This window comes from Euprymna scolopes, chromosome 17, assembly GCF_053919585.1.
Source record: "Euprymna scolopes isolate OS-2025 chromosome 17, ASM5391958v1, whole genome shotgun sequence".
Taxonomy (NCBI): Eukaryota; Metazoa; Mollusca; class Cephalopoda; order Sepiida; family Sepiolidae; genus Euprymna; species Euprymna scolopes.
Window position 1 is genome coordinate 68,216,385 of NC_136498.1, and position 18,675 is coordinate 68,235,059.

Genomic DNA, 18,675 nt, shown 5'->3' on the forward strand with positions numbered 1-18,675 from the left:
GATTTTTTTCCCCCCCCAAAATGGTGGTCAAGACAGTAACTCTTTGGATGCTCATAAAATTTGATTTTATTATTTAAAAATAAAACTACTTGACTAATTTATGTGACTCTTGCAATATATTTTCTTTGGATTATGAATGCATACAGAAATTTTTTCTTTACTTTTGTCTTTTGCATTTTCTTCTCTACTCTGCGAACTCTGTATTTGGAATTTTGTTGTTTCAAATAAGGTTTTTAAGCAGTATAAAAATGTCTGAAGTAACTATATAATTTATTTCAACATAATAAATCTAACATGGAAGAAATATGCAACTGCATTACAGAAACTAACAAAGTTGATGTTAATAAAAGCTGTGTGCCTTTTCATAGAGTTCACTTCACTTTTCTAATCTTTCAGGGACTGAGAAGCAAACTTTGGTGCACAGCTCCAATGGCACTTGAACAATGATAGCTCAGATATATTCCTTAAGTTCAACAATGTTATAGGGACTTTTCTGAGTAGATATTGAGAATGCCCCACATCTAAAAGTTTGAATCTGATAAACGAGACTGTCACTCGAGCAACCCCCACCTGCCAATCATCATCCAGTCAGACTGTTACAAGCTGATGCCTTGTCCTGCTGAAAGTACAGACCCTCCATACTATTTTGCTGTTGTAACAACATAAAAAGTTGCCATTATAGCCAGATAACCTCACTGAGAAAGAGTTTATGGAGGACCATTTGCAGACATTTCAGAACACATCACTATGAACATGCAAGGTAGACTTTAAGACTCCACAGCAAAACAGAGGAGGGATCAAATCTGGTAAGTGAGACGACCAATTAAGTGGTCTATAACTGCTAATTCATCGATAGAATAAGTAGTCATTTAACCAGTTTCATACAAGCACAGTATCATTGGCTGGTGCCTCATCCTGCTGAAAGTACAGATCCTCTAAATTATCTTGTAATAAATGGCAAAAACTTATAGCATAGCCAGATAACTTTGTTCTGTCACTGTAGAGTTACTTATGTCAGACCTGTATAATATAACATCACTCTTTGCCTTTAATTTTCATTGATGCACAAAAGAATGTTGCATTCATTTTCTCTTACATGCAGAGAAATCTTCTGTAATATTGTATATCACCTAAGATTTTAATTTCATGACTTTAAACAAAATTCAATTTGCATTTCAATTGACTAATATGATAGAAAGAAATAAGATTTTTATTATTTGGATGACTGTTCTCATCTGGAGTGATATTTTCATACCACTCGAGTAACAATGTTTCAGTCGATGTAATCTTCAACCTTCTTCAGGTATATCTTGTCAAACTGAGGAATCTGCGTGGAATTTCAAAGGAATCCTTTATTTAATCCACAGGAGGAGCATGCTTTTGTTCTGAATAGGAGCCCTAAGTAATTCACATTTATGTTTTGAGCCGCTCGTATTAAGGATTGAACCTCAACCTCCAGAACAGTGTAACTTGCAAATGAATTTTACCGCGTATCATTTCCATTACAGCATGGGACTAGATTACTTAGGACTTCTATTCAGTCATGGCTGATGAAATAAGAGCATGCTACACCCTGAATTAAAGGGATCCGTTTGAAATTCTGTGCAGATTCCTGAATTTGACAAGATACACATGAATAAGGCTGGGGGTTATATCAACCAAAACATTCTAAAAATCACACTCAAGATGAGAACAGCAGTCAGAATAATCCAAATATGAATTATCAATCCTCATTTTAAAAATTTCAGAAACACAAATAGGATTGTTCATCTTTTTATATATTTGAACTTGTATATACAATCAAGTAGGAAATGTATTTCGGTCATCCTTGTAATCTCTTCCTTCCCTATTGGACTATTGAAGGGTTTGCCTTTTTGCTAGCCTATTTGGAGTCCAAGAGATTGAACACTGCTGGTGGGCTATCTTTCAAGCTTGGTTCGTTTCTTAGTAATTCGACCTTCCTCTTCATTTTTATTATGACGGTTAACTGTTAGGATTAACCAACTTCATGCCTTGTCTCGATCTACTTCCATAAAATATACATAAAAATTTGCAAACATTGCTTAACTGGTTGATAATTAAAATTCGGTTATTATGAAATGTTTTCAATAGGCAAAATAAACAAATAGTCAACAAATAAGAGCCACAATAGCAAATAACAGTTACTTTTTCTACCTACTTGGATCATTTTTTTTTAAAGTGTTTTTTATCATATGTTAATATTTCATTCAATATGATTTTTTGAACTTGAGTACAGTTTTGGAAAATTAAAATCTTTACGTAAAGAAAAAATATAGAATTTAAAAATTAAACAAATATATAGCAATTAAAAATATACAGATCTCTTAAAAACTAGATTTTCCATCGATTGGTGGCAGTTATTTGCTGTATTTTCGTTTAATATTCGATTTACAATTTGTTGAATCTACAACATCAAGGAGTAAACATGAAATGAATTCCATCAGGTTTTAAAGAATAGAAAAACAAAAAAACAAGCCACGTGTGCGAGGTCCCCCTCTGGTGCTGCATGTGAGATGACACCACAAAAAATAGTGAAGAAATGATGAATGTGAGAAGTGTGAAAGGCCAATGTTGCCTTCACATTTTCATCAAGTTTCAGAAAAATCTAATGGATTTATGGGATAAAAAGCGTCATTTTTGCAATTTGGAGCATTTGTGACCCTTTTTGAGCTTCTGGAACACTGAATCCCAGTGAAAATAGAAAAACGGTGCAGTTTCACGCCTTACGACATGTATATTTGAATTCAGTACCACAGTACCATGGAAAACCATTATATAGACATACATATCAAGTTTTGGAGCAATATGAAAAAAGCTCAAAAAAAAAAAAAAAAAAAAAAAAAAAAGCATTATTTTTAGCCCTAAAAGTCTCAGAGGGATGTGAACCAGAATTTTGCCAGGTTCACCCATACTAGATTTATATTAAGAACAATGGGCTCCACATTTTGGCTAAGTTTCAGAAAAATCAAATGGATGGATCAAAAGTTATGGGGCAAAACGTGTCATTTTTGGCCATTTTGGGGCATTTTTGACCTCTTTTGAAGCCCTGGGGAGTAGTGGGAATTTTCGCAAAAAAAATTTTTATTGTGCACATCTATTTAATGAAATACAATTTGTGGCAAAATTTAAAAAAAAACTAATGGACAGTTAGCTGACAATCGTCTGGACTAACGGACGCACGTGAACGCCAATGAAAACATAGGTCCCTCTCCGATAAATCGGGGGGGGGGGTAAAAAAAAAAAGCTTAACACAAAAAATTAGGCAGGTAAGTAGAAAAGAAATTTAATACCTTTGGTAACAGTGATTTGTTGACTTTTTTTTATCCCCTTTTTCCTCTTGAAATTCTACACAATAGCTCAAAATTTTCTTCAATATTAGTTTTTATTTTACTTACATTAGGAGCTTTAAAATGAATAACTTAATATGAAATTAGACCTTGATAAGTGGTGACTCCCTTATAAAAATAAAAAAAATAAATGAAAAACAAAAACATTGCAACAATGTTAAAACTAGGGGGTGGGGGTTACAAGCAACCTTTGGAATTGTTAATAAAATTCCGTAAGCCTTTCATGGATCTATTCAAATATATATTTTTTTTTTTTTTTTCCCTCTCCAGTCATAAAACTATTAGCAATAGACAAAGGCTACTAAGCTAATTAGGGAATGCCTGAAACTTAGGAATATAGTTCGCCAATACAAAATTCTAAAATGTGACAGCGATACATGTTCATAACAATTCTGTGGCAAAATGCTGTTATAACCCAAATAGGTTTGCTTTCAAACCACCTTTCCAAAGTTAATTTGAAAAATATGACATCCCCTTTCTCCTTCCACCATTTCCAAACCACATTTACCTGCTGATATTGTGATGGGATTATTCCCAAAATCAAATAAATCTCAAACTTTACTTACAGATTTTACAATATTCATTTCGTATTAATTTTCTTATCAATGAAAACGTGGCAGTTTTCATCAAACACACAAGTATGTAGAAAATACCTGTTTGCATGTAAGCATGACAATTTCTTTCACACCCTTTTTGGGTGACTGAACAGAAAACTCTTGATACAATTGTTCATAAGAAATTGTGTATAGTCATAAAGACGAATTTAGGTCAGTTAGGTAACTCAAGAATATCACCTTATTTTAAAGGAAAAATGTTTTTTGAGTGGGATGATCACTATATATTCTAACATACTTTTTGTTTTAGAGTTATAACATATCCATCTCTTGGGGAGCTAATTCTGAACCCAGTTATTTTACTAAAAGGTTTTACAAAAGAAGTTAGAACATTAAATAATGTTACCTATATATTAATAGGATAGTGTGTATGTATGTTATTTACATCCGAATGACTGTCGTTTAATTGTTATGGATTTTCTTGTAATAAATAATTTTATCAAGAATTCTCCATAAGTTTGGGTTTTAGTTTCGATTATAACTGATGGCACTCTAGTAATCTATTTTTTTCATAATTTTATCAAGAATTCTTCAAAAGTTTTGGTTTCAGTTTCAATTATAGCTGAAGGAACTCAAGTATATATATATATATGGGGGTCACCACTTATCAAGGCCCAAAGGCCACTCAGGGATAAGGGTTATTGCGTGTACAGTAATCAATGAGATAGTATTGTAGTAATCATTAGTATTGGGGGTTTCGATAAAGTGTCTTAAGGGGGCAGTTTGTCAGGAGTTTGTTTATGTTGGACTTGAAGATGTCCAAGTTGTAGTCAGGTGGGAAACAGGCAAGCGGCAGAGAGTTCCACTGGCGTGCAGTTCTAAGAAAGAAGCTTTGCTCATGGAATCTACATTGGGATTTAGGCACAGATAAAGAGTGGGAAAAATTATTGACAGTAGTTTCACCAAGGTTTTGTGTTTGGTTTCGATTCAAGCTGATGCACCCAAGTCATATGGATATTTTTTTTACTTTTGAAATCCCAACTTTATAATATATAAAAATCACGAAAACATTAACTCTATAATAATATGTATGAAATCTTTAAGAATTAAAATGTCATATTTAAGCATACTTTACGACCGGGCTACGCTGGGTGTCCCTGCTAGCTTAGATTAATACTTTTGCAGTTTTAACAAAAAAGCTACAATAATATCAGTGTCTCCATTTACACTGAACATCTACAGAATACCAACATCAATATATTACATGTAAATGAGTCCCCTGTGGAATTTCCATGGGTCCTGCTAGTACGTATTATTATTATTATTAAATGAATAAAATCATACAAGACGACATTTTGCTTCATCTACGAGTGGGCTACCCATCATGGTGAATACCAGTAGATTAAAAAACCACATAACCGTTGAAAGTCTTAGGAAAAAAGTAACCGTTTTTATTCATTAAAAAAAAAAAAAAAAAAAAAAAAATGTCATTATTTAGTACTCTAGCTTCTTTAAATAACTTTACAAAATATTTTCGATGATGTAACCAATCTCTTCTATTCAAAAATGTGTCAACCATGCAAAACACATCAGATTTAAATTTTACAACACTCATCAACAAAAGACAGACATATTTTGCTGTATCCACACATGGACTAACTCTTGTGGTTAAGACTAACAGAACATAGAGAAAAAAAAAGTCTTTTTTGAAAAAGATATATCGTTTAAAGTCTCAAAAAAAAAAAAAATAAATAAAAAGTTACGGTAAATAATGTTATTCTTTTAATAAAAAGGTTATGTTTCAAGTTGTTAGTAACATACTTATTCATAGTGCTTGCTTTAACTGTTTATTCAACACGTAAATTTATGGATTCTTTGTTAATCTAGCGAAATTGTAAAATTGAAATATTGAATTTCAAGTAAAACTAATGGTAGCTATTGAATAGTCATACCACAATAACAAACATCCAAAAATTACGAAAAATATGAGGTAGAAAATTAATTCTAAATGAAAATAGTTTTTGAAGACAATCAGCAAAAATTGAGTTTAGCAAAAACAGAAGAATTCATATTGTAACAAAAAGGGAGGTAAATCTTTTCTGAAACCTGAAAATCTTTGGCCAATTTAGCAAAACTTAATTTTCATTAATTATTGAAAACTTTTGATTAATAATTAATTTTCTACCTTATTGTTTTTCATAATTTTTGGATATTTTCATTACTGTGACATAATTCAGTAGATACTATTGGTTTTACTTATAATTCAGTAGATACTATTGGTTTACTTGAAACTCAATATTGCAATTTTCTAATTTCATTACAATAATGAAGATATCAAGGCCGTAAATGCACAACAAAATTTGATCAATTTCCAACTGGGTTAAGAAACCCAAACAATTTTCACAACCTAGAGGCCAAGGTGATCACTTATAATACATAGAATCTCATTAGTCGGTGAGGTAGAAAGATTAATTCTATAATTATTTTTTTCATAAAGAAAACATTGCTATGTTTTAAAAGAAACAGGGGAATGTTTCAAGGTCGCGATTAGAGAACACAAGAAAAAATTCTGTATAGGTTACAAACGGTTTTATATTATTGTTTTTATTATCTATATATATATATATATATATATATATATATATATATATATATATAAAAGCGAAAATGTATGTGTGTATGTATGTTCGCTTTTCCTCGATGTCCACGAAAGGCTTCTTTCAAAGAAGTGCTTGCTCGCTTCACAACTTTTTAAAACTTTTTATATCATCTATAAATTGTAATATCTACGAATTATCCACGGAGCTAGCCTGTCTATTTAATTTTATTGACTTTCAAACGTTAATTATTCCACATTTCCCGCATCGGCACGCGTTACATTCGGTTTTCGGTATAAAAAATGTGAACCTCGACTCTAATCACAGGCCCAGAGCCAGTTTGGTCAATGTCGACTTCATCATATCAGACTGTAGCTTTCATTTCGCTCCTCCTAACAAACAGGGAGCAGGTTTTTAAAAACAAACAAACCGATTTATTCAAAACTGTACCGCACAAAATCATAACTGCTGAATACCTATCGCCGTCACGTCAATCAAAAACGCGCACCTGTTTGTTTTTTTAACACTTTATTATTTTCCAACTGCGCGTCGTCAACGCTTCGGGTTTTTTTCACATACCCCGAAAAACACCCGGGCAACGCCGGGTACCCCTCGCTAGTATATTAATAAATGAGGAGTTATTTCCGTTTAAAATCCATTTAGCATTACATATGTAAAATTGAGAAAAGCACACTAGAAATGTGTCAACATTACAGGAATAAGTTAAATCAAAACAAAATGGTCACCAAATTAGACCTGATGTCGTATTTATCTAAACAAGAAACTAATTTTAACTAGAAATGATTCCTCATTTAATAGTTATTAATCTATATAGATAAAACAGTAGATATGTGTGTGTCTAACTGATAAACTCTTAAAACTACTGGTCACATAACACTGAAATTAACAGGAAATAGTAATCATCAAGAATGGTTTATAACAAGTAAAATCTTTGTTTGGATGAATGAATGCGTACAGAAGTTTGTTTATTTCAATATGCCGACATTTTATTAACTTTACACATGCGTAAATTCAAGCATAGATAAAAGTCATTTAATTTTTATTCTTTCTCATCTGTCAGGTTAGCTCAACTGGTAGGGAACGTGGCTGAAGCACTAAATGTTTTGTTTTTGATTCTAGCTGATGGCATCCAAGTCATTTTTTTTTTTTTTTTAACTTTTGTAATCAGTACTATATATTGGATACAATATTTAATAAAGAATTGACTTTGTAATAATATGAAATCTGCATGAATTAAAATATATTTAAGAGTATTTTACAACTGTCAATTTTATACCCCCCCCCGCTAGTAATAATATTTAATAGTTACTAATAATATAAATTAACATAAAACCATTTTTAATGTACCTATTTACTATGCCTCCCCACGGGACAGAGTTAGACACCAGGGTCGTTTTTTTAACGTGGAGAAAAGGTACAAAAATAAAAATTGTCTCAGTCGTGAAGGATTTCTCCTCCACCAAAAGAGAACAAGAAATGGAAATGCAGCATCTGAAGGACAGATACTACACTTTGATCTTGTTTATATATTTTATTGAGAAAGAAAAAATTGAACATAAAAAACGTACAAAAAATTCAATTCAACAAAATTAGGCACAAGGCCCTACAAGAAATTGGGAGGGGGAGGGTACAGGGTCTTTTTGACTATGTAACAGATGAGACTTTGAAGTCTTACTCTTGACTGGCAACATTTACCAAAATACCTCAATCACTCTGTGGATCCTAATCTAACTAATAACCCCAGCGTTCAATGTAAAATTTAACTATGTACAATTTGTATATTCATTTCTGTATGTTGTGTGTGCATTTTTTTTTTTTTTTTTTTTTTTTGTGTGTGTGTGTGTGTGTATGTATGTGTGAGAAAATAAAGTTCGATTTCATTAGAAAGAGTTCTTGAATTAATTGGCATAAAATGTTCATGGAGTGGGAAAAAACTAATGAAAATGTTCATTTCAAAAATAAGGAAAATCTACTAATGTGTTGTTAGTAAGACCCCCCCCTGTACTATTCTATGTGGCTAGATCCCCCACTGTTTTCCGGGGAACCGAAAACAAGCAGAGCATCCCTAATGGGGTTTGGGGAAGTCGCCTTAATGGAGGTGGGAGAAAATAAAGCAACGGATGGAGGGGGTAGGAAGGTGACCTCTGAGTAGGAGATGATCGGGGGCATCAGAAAATAAAGATGAGGAGCAGGGGGGTTGGGCAGACTCAGAGGTTCTCTAATACCAAAAAATAAAATCAGGAACAGGATCTCATTTGTACCACCAGTCAAGAGTTACTTTACTGAACTTATAATGCTAACCTAGGCGGGATGGGTTCCGTAGGACCCAGCACCGCCCATGCCATGCCTAAGGAGGGAACACGTATTGAAACTTGGCTCCTCGACGGATGCACAAACTAGTGCTGTGCACCCACCTCTTGTCAAATTCCACTCTAGGCAACCTCTTCCAATCGCATCTGATCTTTACTTTAAGCAAATGTTTAAAGTAAACGATCAGATCCCGATCATGAACAGATGTCCCTTCGTGGACCAACTTGAGGCGCGCGATCCAAATGGTCATGCGCGCTACTGCTAGGATCGCCAGGAAAACCAAACTTTCCTCCCTGGGGAACGGCGGCTCCATGTTGTACACAAAAGTTCCTACGTCGAGATCGAGCAGACACTCGGCATCGATGCGAGCTGTTACCCCCTCGACGTACCTTAATAGGGGCTGTATCCGGCTGCAACTAAAAAACGCGTGCTCAATTGTTTCGGGCTCGCGTTCGTCACAGCACGGACAGAAGCGGCTGGTATGTTCTTTATACCGGAAAAGTACGTCGAAGAGGGGCAGCGCATTTCGGACCAGTCGCCAAGTCAGGGAGAATTCCGAGTTATTCAGAATCTCCCGTCCCGGCGCCCAACGCCATTGAGAACGGACAACCTCCATCGACCATCCCATCCGCCTACAAAGTGGATCCTTCGCGGTCCCCTCCACTAAATCCCGATACAGTTTCTTCCTTGGCTGATCGAGGACACTTTGATCTTGACCAAAAGGCCAAGAAAGTCATTTTTAATGTATATTACAGAATTTTTCTCATGTTCTTTTTTAGACCACAACCTTTGTTCATTGCTGAAACACAAGTCTTCTATCTCCCCTATCTATGAATCATTTTAAGTATGGCAAAATTATTTTCAGAGAGAGAGAAGGTGAGGGGTAGTTTAAAACAGTAAATAAATATTTTGGAAACAAGTCGAACATAAATAAAAAAACATGTTAGAACTTTGAAACTTGATTTGGCCATTTTGTTTTATAGCATATCAACCCTTTTCGTGTTATTTAATGCTGAATCCAGATATTTTGGAAAAAGTTTTTTTTTGCTTAAAATTCTTTATATCTTCAAATATTTATCCGTGGAGTTATGCCATAGGTCGTTGAAGATAATACAAGCACATATTCTAAATCCTTATCTAAAAAATTCTGAAACAAAGCAGAAGTGATGCAACATGTTTGCATACAAGTTAGAAAAGCATTTCTTTGCAATGGTTAAACAAGATTTTATTTTTATAAATTTAAAAAATTAAGGTACAAGATTTAATTTAAAATTTACCAATTTTCAAAGTGCCCTTTTATAAACTTTACAAATTAAGGTATAAAAATTTCATTTAAATTCAATCTAGAAATAAGCTTGGATTTATTTTGCTATGTACATTTTCTGGAACTTAAAAAAAAAATTATTTAGCAATTAATGATATCGATATATAATTTTCAATTTAAAAAATTTTTAAAGTTGCCTTTGGTAACAATAATGTGTTGTATAAGAAAAAACACTTTAAATAAGTTAGAACAAAAACTTATCTACGTAAGTAGAACAGTAAATTATCTTGCCTTTGACAAGTAGATAATGTTTTCACTTGAAATGTGTTGCTTTAAAAGATCACCAATCTACACAAGGAGACTCCCAGAGCATAAATAAAGGCAATTCTTTTATCTCTCACATTTTTTTTATTAATATTAAAATGTCCTCAAATAACGTAACAAACAAACCAACATCATGAAAAGAGTTTTAGTATTAGTATAAATAGCTTTTTTTTCTCTTTACTCTATTGATATATACATGTCTCTTACTCTCTTTCTCTCCCTATGCATTTCTCCTATTGTCACTATGCAACCATGTCATTTCATGTAATGTCTTAAAAATAAAAAAATCCTAAAATGTTAAAACCAAAACTTAAATAACTTTTTTGAAATGCAAACTTTTTAAATCGGTGTTTAGAATGAAGCAAGAAACAAATTTTATAGAGGTTTCATTAACAAATACTTAGTAAATAACCAGATAAAAAGATCAAGATAAAAATTAAAAACATCCAAAAGTAAGAGATATTTAAGACAGATAATCACGTCCTTGCAAGCGAAAGCACCTATTAGATAGAAGTAGTAGAAAACATTGTGCGTCCTGGCGCTTTCATGTGAGGACAATAAGTATTTTTCAAATTAAAATTAAATACTTTTTAGTGTTTATTGACACTGTACATTTCATAATGATATTAATAGGTATCAAAAAAAAATTTTTTTTTCATTATATCTAAAAACTTTTAATGTAAGCAAATAAAACAAAAGCAACAAATTTATTTTGTAGCTGAATTAGCCACTGAATTATGACTGATCAAAGTTTATTAGAAAGTAGAAAATTGAGAATCTGATTAAATAAAAAACAAAACAAAAATAATTAGTTTGGTTGTTTTGTTGTATAACATATCAGCCCTTTTCGGGTTATTTAATGCCGAATCCAGTAATTTTGGTGAAAGTTTTATGCTTCAAGTTTTTACATCCTCATATATTTAATTATGATGTTTGGTTGTTTTATGGAGGAAAATATTTGTTTTCGTTTTTGACTTTGCATACATGATCGAGTTTTGCAAAGGGAAAAAACTCTGAAACTTGAGACAAGTTCAGCTTAAAAATAAAACAAAAAGACTGGAAAACAAGAAAATATTGCAACAATAAAGCAAGCTGTTACCAGATTTTGTGGTATTTAGCATTTGCACATGCTTTTGCTTCAAAAATGTACGATCAACATTCAAGGAGAATTTTTGCTGGCAGATTTTAATTTGATCGGCAAAATGATGGCTGGGGAGAAAGTAAAGAAAAATGACCAAAGCAAATTAAATGATTTGGTTGCATGACTAAACACCTTAATTGAAATGATGAAAATATTACTATAAAAATGTAGGAGAATTTAATAGTTATATAGTAGGGACCCTATGTCAGTAAGTAATGATTAAGTTAGCTAGTATGATTTATGACAAGGATCACTTTAGTGCATGTCAAGGTAATCTATCTGCAAACAGAACTGTACCCAGAAACAGATGACGTAAGTTGAAGCAGGGTGCAGAAATCAAACTCCAAGACAAAACAGTTGAACGATATGAAGATATGACAAAGGAGTCACGTTTCCGAGAGAGAGAAAACTAAGAGTCTTAATCAGTCTCTCATTAAGCCGCACATACAAGATACGGACAAATGATGTAGAGACTGATAATTTCAAATGTTACTGCTATCTATGTCCATCTGTGTTTCTCAATTCTAAAGTTAGAAAACTAGGTTAAGGAAATAATTTTAGTTATGGAGTCTCTCTCTCTTTATATTCTTTCCAATAAAACCATTAAGAAACCTGGCCAATGTCTCTGTGTCGTTCATGAACGAAAAGTTTATTCCTCTAGTTAAACAGACAAGGTGATTGACAACCACTAGACGACATGGCCATGCATGAAACAACAAAAAACGAGAATAAAAATAAGAGACCCACATGTATGTATAATAAAAAGACTATTTTATTTGTTGTTGATTGCTTGTGAATGAAAACATAACCTATACAATATTATACTCAACCTTGGACACAACTAAAATTAAGAATTAATACTAGACGGCGTACAAAGGAAAGAATGAACTCAAAAGGATTAAAAGAGCTTAATTATATAAATAGGTTATGATCCTTAGGTCTAAAGAATGAGAAGAGATTTATAAACATCCATAATAAAAAATCATTAGGATTTTTAAATATAGAGTACATTTTTATCATTCAAACATGGTAGTGTTTGAATATACAGTTCAGAGGCAGTTTTAGTCATTTAGAAATGCTTTAAAGCTTCACCGCTCACTCATTTTTGACCAAATTTCGAACAATTATTACAGTTTATAGATCACCTTGTGAAAAAAAAATTTCAAATTTCATTCAGTAAAATAAAAGTCATGATGAATTTTCTGGTGTTCAAAATCATAAAAAAAAATGTAAGGTAAGCGACCTTTTTTATGACTGGTTTCCATAGCAACCACGTCGCTTCAGTGACTACTGTTGCTACTAATTCACAGCTGTCACGAAAAGAGAAGTAACAAGTGAAACAGAGAGAATGAAAGCATGAAAGGGAGATAATTACGGGGGATTTTATTGAAAGCAAGCGAGTGCCGTACATTGTTATTACATATGTGTTTATGGGGGCAAAAAAAATAAGACTGAAATTAAACAAAGAACAAGTGAATTTATTGGAAGCCAGGAAAAATCATGGATTACAATAGAAAAATGTGAGCATGAAAAGTAATATGGTTAAGCTTAAACAGGGAAAAGTAAAGGACTAGTTAAAACTGGAAAAGAAAAGGACAAGATATTCTAGTAAAAAATATAAATTTATAACTTATCGCAGCACTAAGAATTTTTTTTTAAATTCAATTTATAACTATATAATCATTTCTAAATGCTGCAATATTTTAAGTTACAAATTTATTATATTTTTTACTAGAATATCTTGCCCTTTTTCTAGTTTTAACAAATAGTCCTTTACTTTTCCATGTTTTAAGCTTAACCATATTACTTTTCAGGCTTGCATTTTTCTATTATAGTAATACATGCATTTCTGAACTGTAAAAAAGTTTTTTAATGAATCACCATTTATCAAGGCTTAAAAGCCACTCAGCCACTCGATAACGAGTTATGGAGACAATATTCAGTTGTTGATGAACAAATCGTTGAGATCAGAAACGATGGGAACAATTAAGGGGACAGCTACACAATATAATTAAATCCTTCTTAAGAGAAAAATCCAAGTTGTCCTCGATGGTCATACATTTAAACTATATGATATAAATGTGGGAGTACCCCAGGGGTTTATCCTTGGACCTTTATTGTTCCTGAAATTCATAAATGACCTCCCTGATAAAATTGTTTCGGAGATGGGTATATTTACTGATGACACCACCTTCTATAACAGGGATGAGAGGAAAACAAATGAACACATATCTAAGGAAATGAATGGCAAAATCACTAGAGGATAACCTCCAATCTGTAGATGAATGGGGACAAAAATGGATGGTCACATTCAATGCTACCAAGACTAAGCTTGTTTCCTTCAATAACTACAAGAAACCTTTTCTACCACATTTCTAGCAATGGCTAAGAATACACTGTCTGAAAGTACTTCCTTTAAACTCCTCGGCCTAACGTTGACAGGGAACATGAACTGGAATATATACATTGAGAGCATTACCAAGGCTGCTGCAAAGAAGGTGGGCTCTCTCTACCGTGCCAGAAAGTTACTTACGCCTGAAAGTATCCTGTACCTCTATAAAGCCACCATTCGCCCATGTATGGAGTATTGCGGGCACATTTGGGCTGGTGCATCTGCTGCTTGTCTCTCACTCCTGGACAGGGTTCAAAAGAGAGTTGCCAACCTGATCGGTCCTGAACTGTCATCTAAGCTTCAGCCTCTGTCCCATCGACGAAATGTTGCATCCTTCTGCCTGTTCTACAAATACTTTAATGGTGGCTGCTCTGACGAACTGCAAGCACTTGTACCTCCTTGATGTGACTATCCCTGACGGACCCGACAAGCAGCTAAATCCCACCCCTTTACAGTAGAGATCCCCAGGTGTAAGAAAGCCTTTTACTCCAATAGTTTCTTCCCCAGAACTGCAAGTCTTTGGAACTCCCTTCCGGGATACTGCTTTCCCAACTGTACTGATATGCAGAAGTTCAAGTGTAATGTGAACAAACATCTTTCTACTCATCTCCCTAATGCCTCTGCAAATTATGTCCACGATAGTAGCCCCCTACTTCAAAATGGCACTTGCCTTGTTTGGGGTGAAGATTGAATAAAAAAAAAAAAAAAAAAAGTTAAAATTAGACTTGAAAATGACCATGTTGTAGTCAGCTGGAGAGCAGCCTCATGGTATTCTATTCCATGGATTAGAAGTTCTTAGAAATAACCTTTGTTCACGGCAAAGATATACAAAAATTAAATCTACCATTAGATTTTTTTTTTTTTTTTTTTAATCGAGCAATATAATTTTAGAGCAAATTATCCAATCAAGTAGGGTGTATAAATCTTTAAGAATAAATTGATGATTAAAGAATGGATTTACAAAGTCATTTTTGGGGTCCATCTGATGAAACATAATTGAAATCAATTTATATTTTCCTATTATGTTATGTGAGATTGTAAATAGTTGTTTCTTTCTCTCTATGTATATATATATATATATATATATATATATATGCGTCTGCATGTCATATATATATATTCCAAGTACAGATATCCAAAAGTGAAAACCATTGAATTTAATGAGGTTGTTGATAGTGCTCAATAAAAAAAAGATTTTATTCAATTACCATTTGTCGCTACAAAAAATTAACCATTTCAATCTAAAAAGAATTCATCAGGTGACAGAAGCCTGTTCTTACTTAAGGCCAGTCTTGAGATTAAAAGACTGGCCTTAAGAGCGAAGGCTTCTGTCGTCTGATGAAATCTTTTTAGATTAAAACAGTAAATTTATTAGCATTACAAGTGTATGCTTTATTTTTATGGACATCGGCAATATTACATACCTAATGTGCTTCAACAAGTCATATCTTTTTTATTCGTTGGTCAGTTTTTAAAAGAATTATATTGATAGAAAGAGAATAAAATAAGCATTCCAATGATGTTAATTTTTCTTTTATGCGTTCAATGTTTTTATGCTTCAAGTTAAATGAAAAATTGGTAAAAAAAAAAAAATGATAGTAAAAAGGGAAACACTTTTTTCAATGTTTTCATTTTATACGTTACGTTTGGAGACACATGCGCGGGTTAAATTTGATTGGATATGGCTGAAACTTTATAGGCTATATAAACAAAGAAGTCCATCTCTATTGGTGTTCTATTTTTATTTTACGACGATAGGAAGCAAAGTTACGACCGAGCAAAGTTGACGAAGAATATTTCAAAATTGATGAGATAAATCTGCATATATCATCCATTTTCATATAAATAACAGTTTCAGAATTAAAGCATTCTCTTAAAAATAGAAAACCGTTTCTGCTTTCGTCTTACTAGACTAGTCATTTTTTATTCTGAGTTCGTCAATTTAAAAAAATTATTTTCAAGTTTTTCAAATTTGATTTCCAAACAATACTATTTTGTTGTTTTTAACATTCAGTACACGTGCACTAAAAGCGTTAAAAAACAAAATGTACTAAGTACATGCGTTTAACTACTTATTTGTACTTAAGGTAGAACTGTGTTTTTTAGTGGTCAACAAAAACAAAGCATAACAAATAAAAAGGTACTTGTGCACTTATGCTACCATGCTGAAATAATAAAGTTATTATTTAGAAACCCATTTTTAACATGGGGAAGGAAGAGTGTTTTTTGTTAACTATTCTGTACTTTTGCTTAACAATTAAATAAAAAAGATATTGTGAAACTTGAATTTATTTTTAATTCATTGTCAAGACTATTTTTTCAAATCTGTAAAACAAACCCGTTTTTTTTTTTTTTTTAACTGAGGATATCTAAATAATAATAATAATACAAATAATTAGGCAGTTAGATAAAGAATTTCATTGTGATGCATTTTATAAATTTTTACCTTGTTTCCACCTTAACATTTTTCTTTAAAATGATTACCTTTATAGATTTTTGAGTATACTGAAAACGAATATCGCATTCAAATTTTCCACAAATAAGTAGCTTTCCAGATATTAAGCAATGTCATTTCTTACGTTGTTGCTGGTGACCATATTGGTATGCGCGTTTGTGCATAGTTTCTTGGGGTTGCGCTTGCATGTATCAAGATGGCCATCAGCGATAACATAAGAAATGATATTGCTCAATATCCTTATTTATTTGCAGAAATTTAAATGCAATATTCGTTTTCAGCATACCTTAAAACCTATAGAAGTAATCATTTTAAATGTTAAGGTAGAAACAAGGTAAAAAATTACCGTTTTATTTCTTTGTTTACATAATTGAATTTTCAGTGAAACAATAGAATAGAAATGATGAAAATTACCATCAACTGGTGAATATATAGTTGTTGCTTATCAGGATTCTTAGTATCCTGGTACTGTAAAAGCTACATCGAGGATTCATGTAGAGTATGATTTATGGTTGGATCTCAGAAAATAGGGGTATATTTTGTGCCAGATAGAGAAGATTAACAAAATTGAAAATTGGACTGGTCCCAAAATGCATAAATTCTGGTCGACTATGGGAATTTCCATCTTTTACAGAAATCCAAAATCTATATGAAAATTTTTCTTTGATATATTTCTGAGATTAATTCATATCTACTCCATTTTTTTTCTTTGAAGGGAGTAGTAAACATCGGCCATGAACGCTCTTTAGGCATTCAATTGCTACACCCAAGATTAAGCTCTCCTTTGATGAGGAGGCAGGAAAATGCCTATTCACAATAAAGCTATATCTAAATACAACTATAATAGTTAGTTTTGTTCATAAATAGACACCCACTGTATGATACCATGCGCCAGTTTTAAAAAAATTGAAATTTGTACATCTGAATTTATAATTCATGGCTTATGGTAAAGAGATACATTAGATTTGACTGCATAATCAGAAAGAACACACAATTTTACATAAGACTGCCAAATTTCATGAGAATAGCTTGAAAAATAAATAAATGGTGCCGAAATTACCGAATTTCTTGAAATGTTGGGGTCTGTAATTTAGCCCACTTTTTCTACAGAAAAATGTCCACAGAAAAGCATAAATTTTGACACTTAAAATTCTCATAACTTTTAAACTACTGATGGTATTTGCATAATTCAAACGGTTTTAAGTATCTTTCACATAGCTTTTTTTGTGCAAGTTGATAAAATAATTATCTAAAAAGGAAAAATCAACTTGTAATGCTAAATTTATTATAGTGACAAATGGTAATTTTCATTACCTAAATTGAGTTCATATATTATATGATTTTTTTTTTAGCTCATTAAAAACTTTAATTTATGGTTGAATATGGTTAAATTTGTGCTTATTTTTTGCATTAAATACTAATTTTTTAATCCCTAACTGTGCATAGAATGGATACCATAGCACTTAATTCAGTGCACTTTATCATAAAGGCCCATACAAAATTTCAGCCTGATCATCCCAGTAGTTTCAGAGAAAAAGTGAAATGGACAAATAGACTAAAAGAAATATAAGAAATCCATATAGAGATATTAGCTAATCAAAATATCAAGATCTTTGACAGCTGCTTTTAAGGTTTTTTTTTTTTTTTTTTTTTACACAGGCATCACCACATTATCAAGGCCAAGAGGCCACTCGAGAATAAGGGTTAAAGAGTGTACAGTACAAATTGGACAATATAGTAATCATTAGTAATGAAAATTTGGTAAATTTGTTAACTTATATGGAACAGCTCATCAAGAACTTATTTACGTTAGATTTTAAGATAACCATATTGTAGTCAGCCGGAAAGCAGGAAAACTGAAGACAATTCCACAGGCGTGCAGTTCTAAGAAATGTTCATGGAATCTACGTTTAGATTTAGGCACAGATAAAGAGTGGGGGGGGGATTATTGATAATGTGATAGTGTTTTCAGCTAGACGAGTGTTTCTTGTGAAAGTTTGACGAGGGGGGACCATAGATTGAAGCTCAGTCGAACACTTTCCATGAAAATAACGATAAAGCAGAGACAAACTTGCAGGGAAGAGAAAAGGACATCTCCTACGAGGCTACGAAGTCTATTTTGAATGCTATAAAGGCAGGATAAGTCCTTTCTAGCAGCTTATCCTGCTCAGATGTGGCAACTGTATTCCATCCTTGGACGTACCTGGCTCTTATATAGATAGAGAATTGCATCAGCAGTGAGATATCTA

General features: G+C 32.5%; 1 protein-coding gene across 1 annotated transcript in view; it reads right to left on the bottom strand.

Annotated features, from left to right (window-relative positions):
- The window catches only part of LOC145296771 (transmembrane 9 superfamily member 4-like), a 120,856-nt gene that overhangs the window by 57,107 nt on the left and 45,074 nt on the right, over positions 1–18,675 (bottom strand). The gene's annotated exons all lie outside the window — the stretch shown is intronic.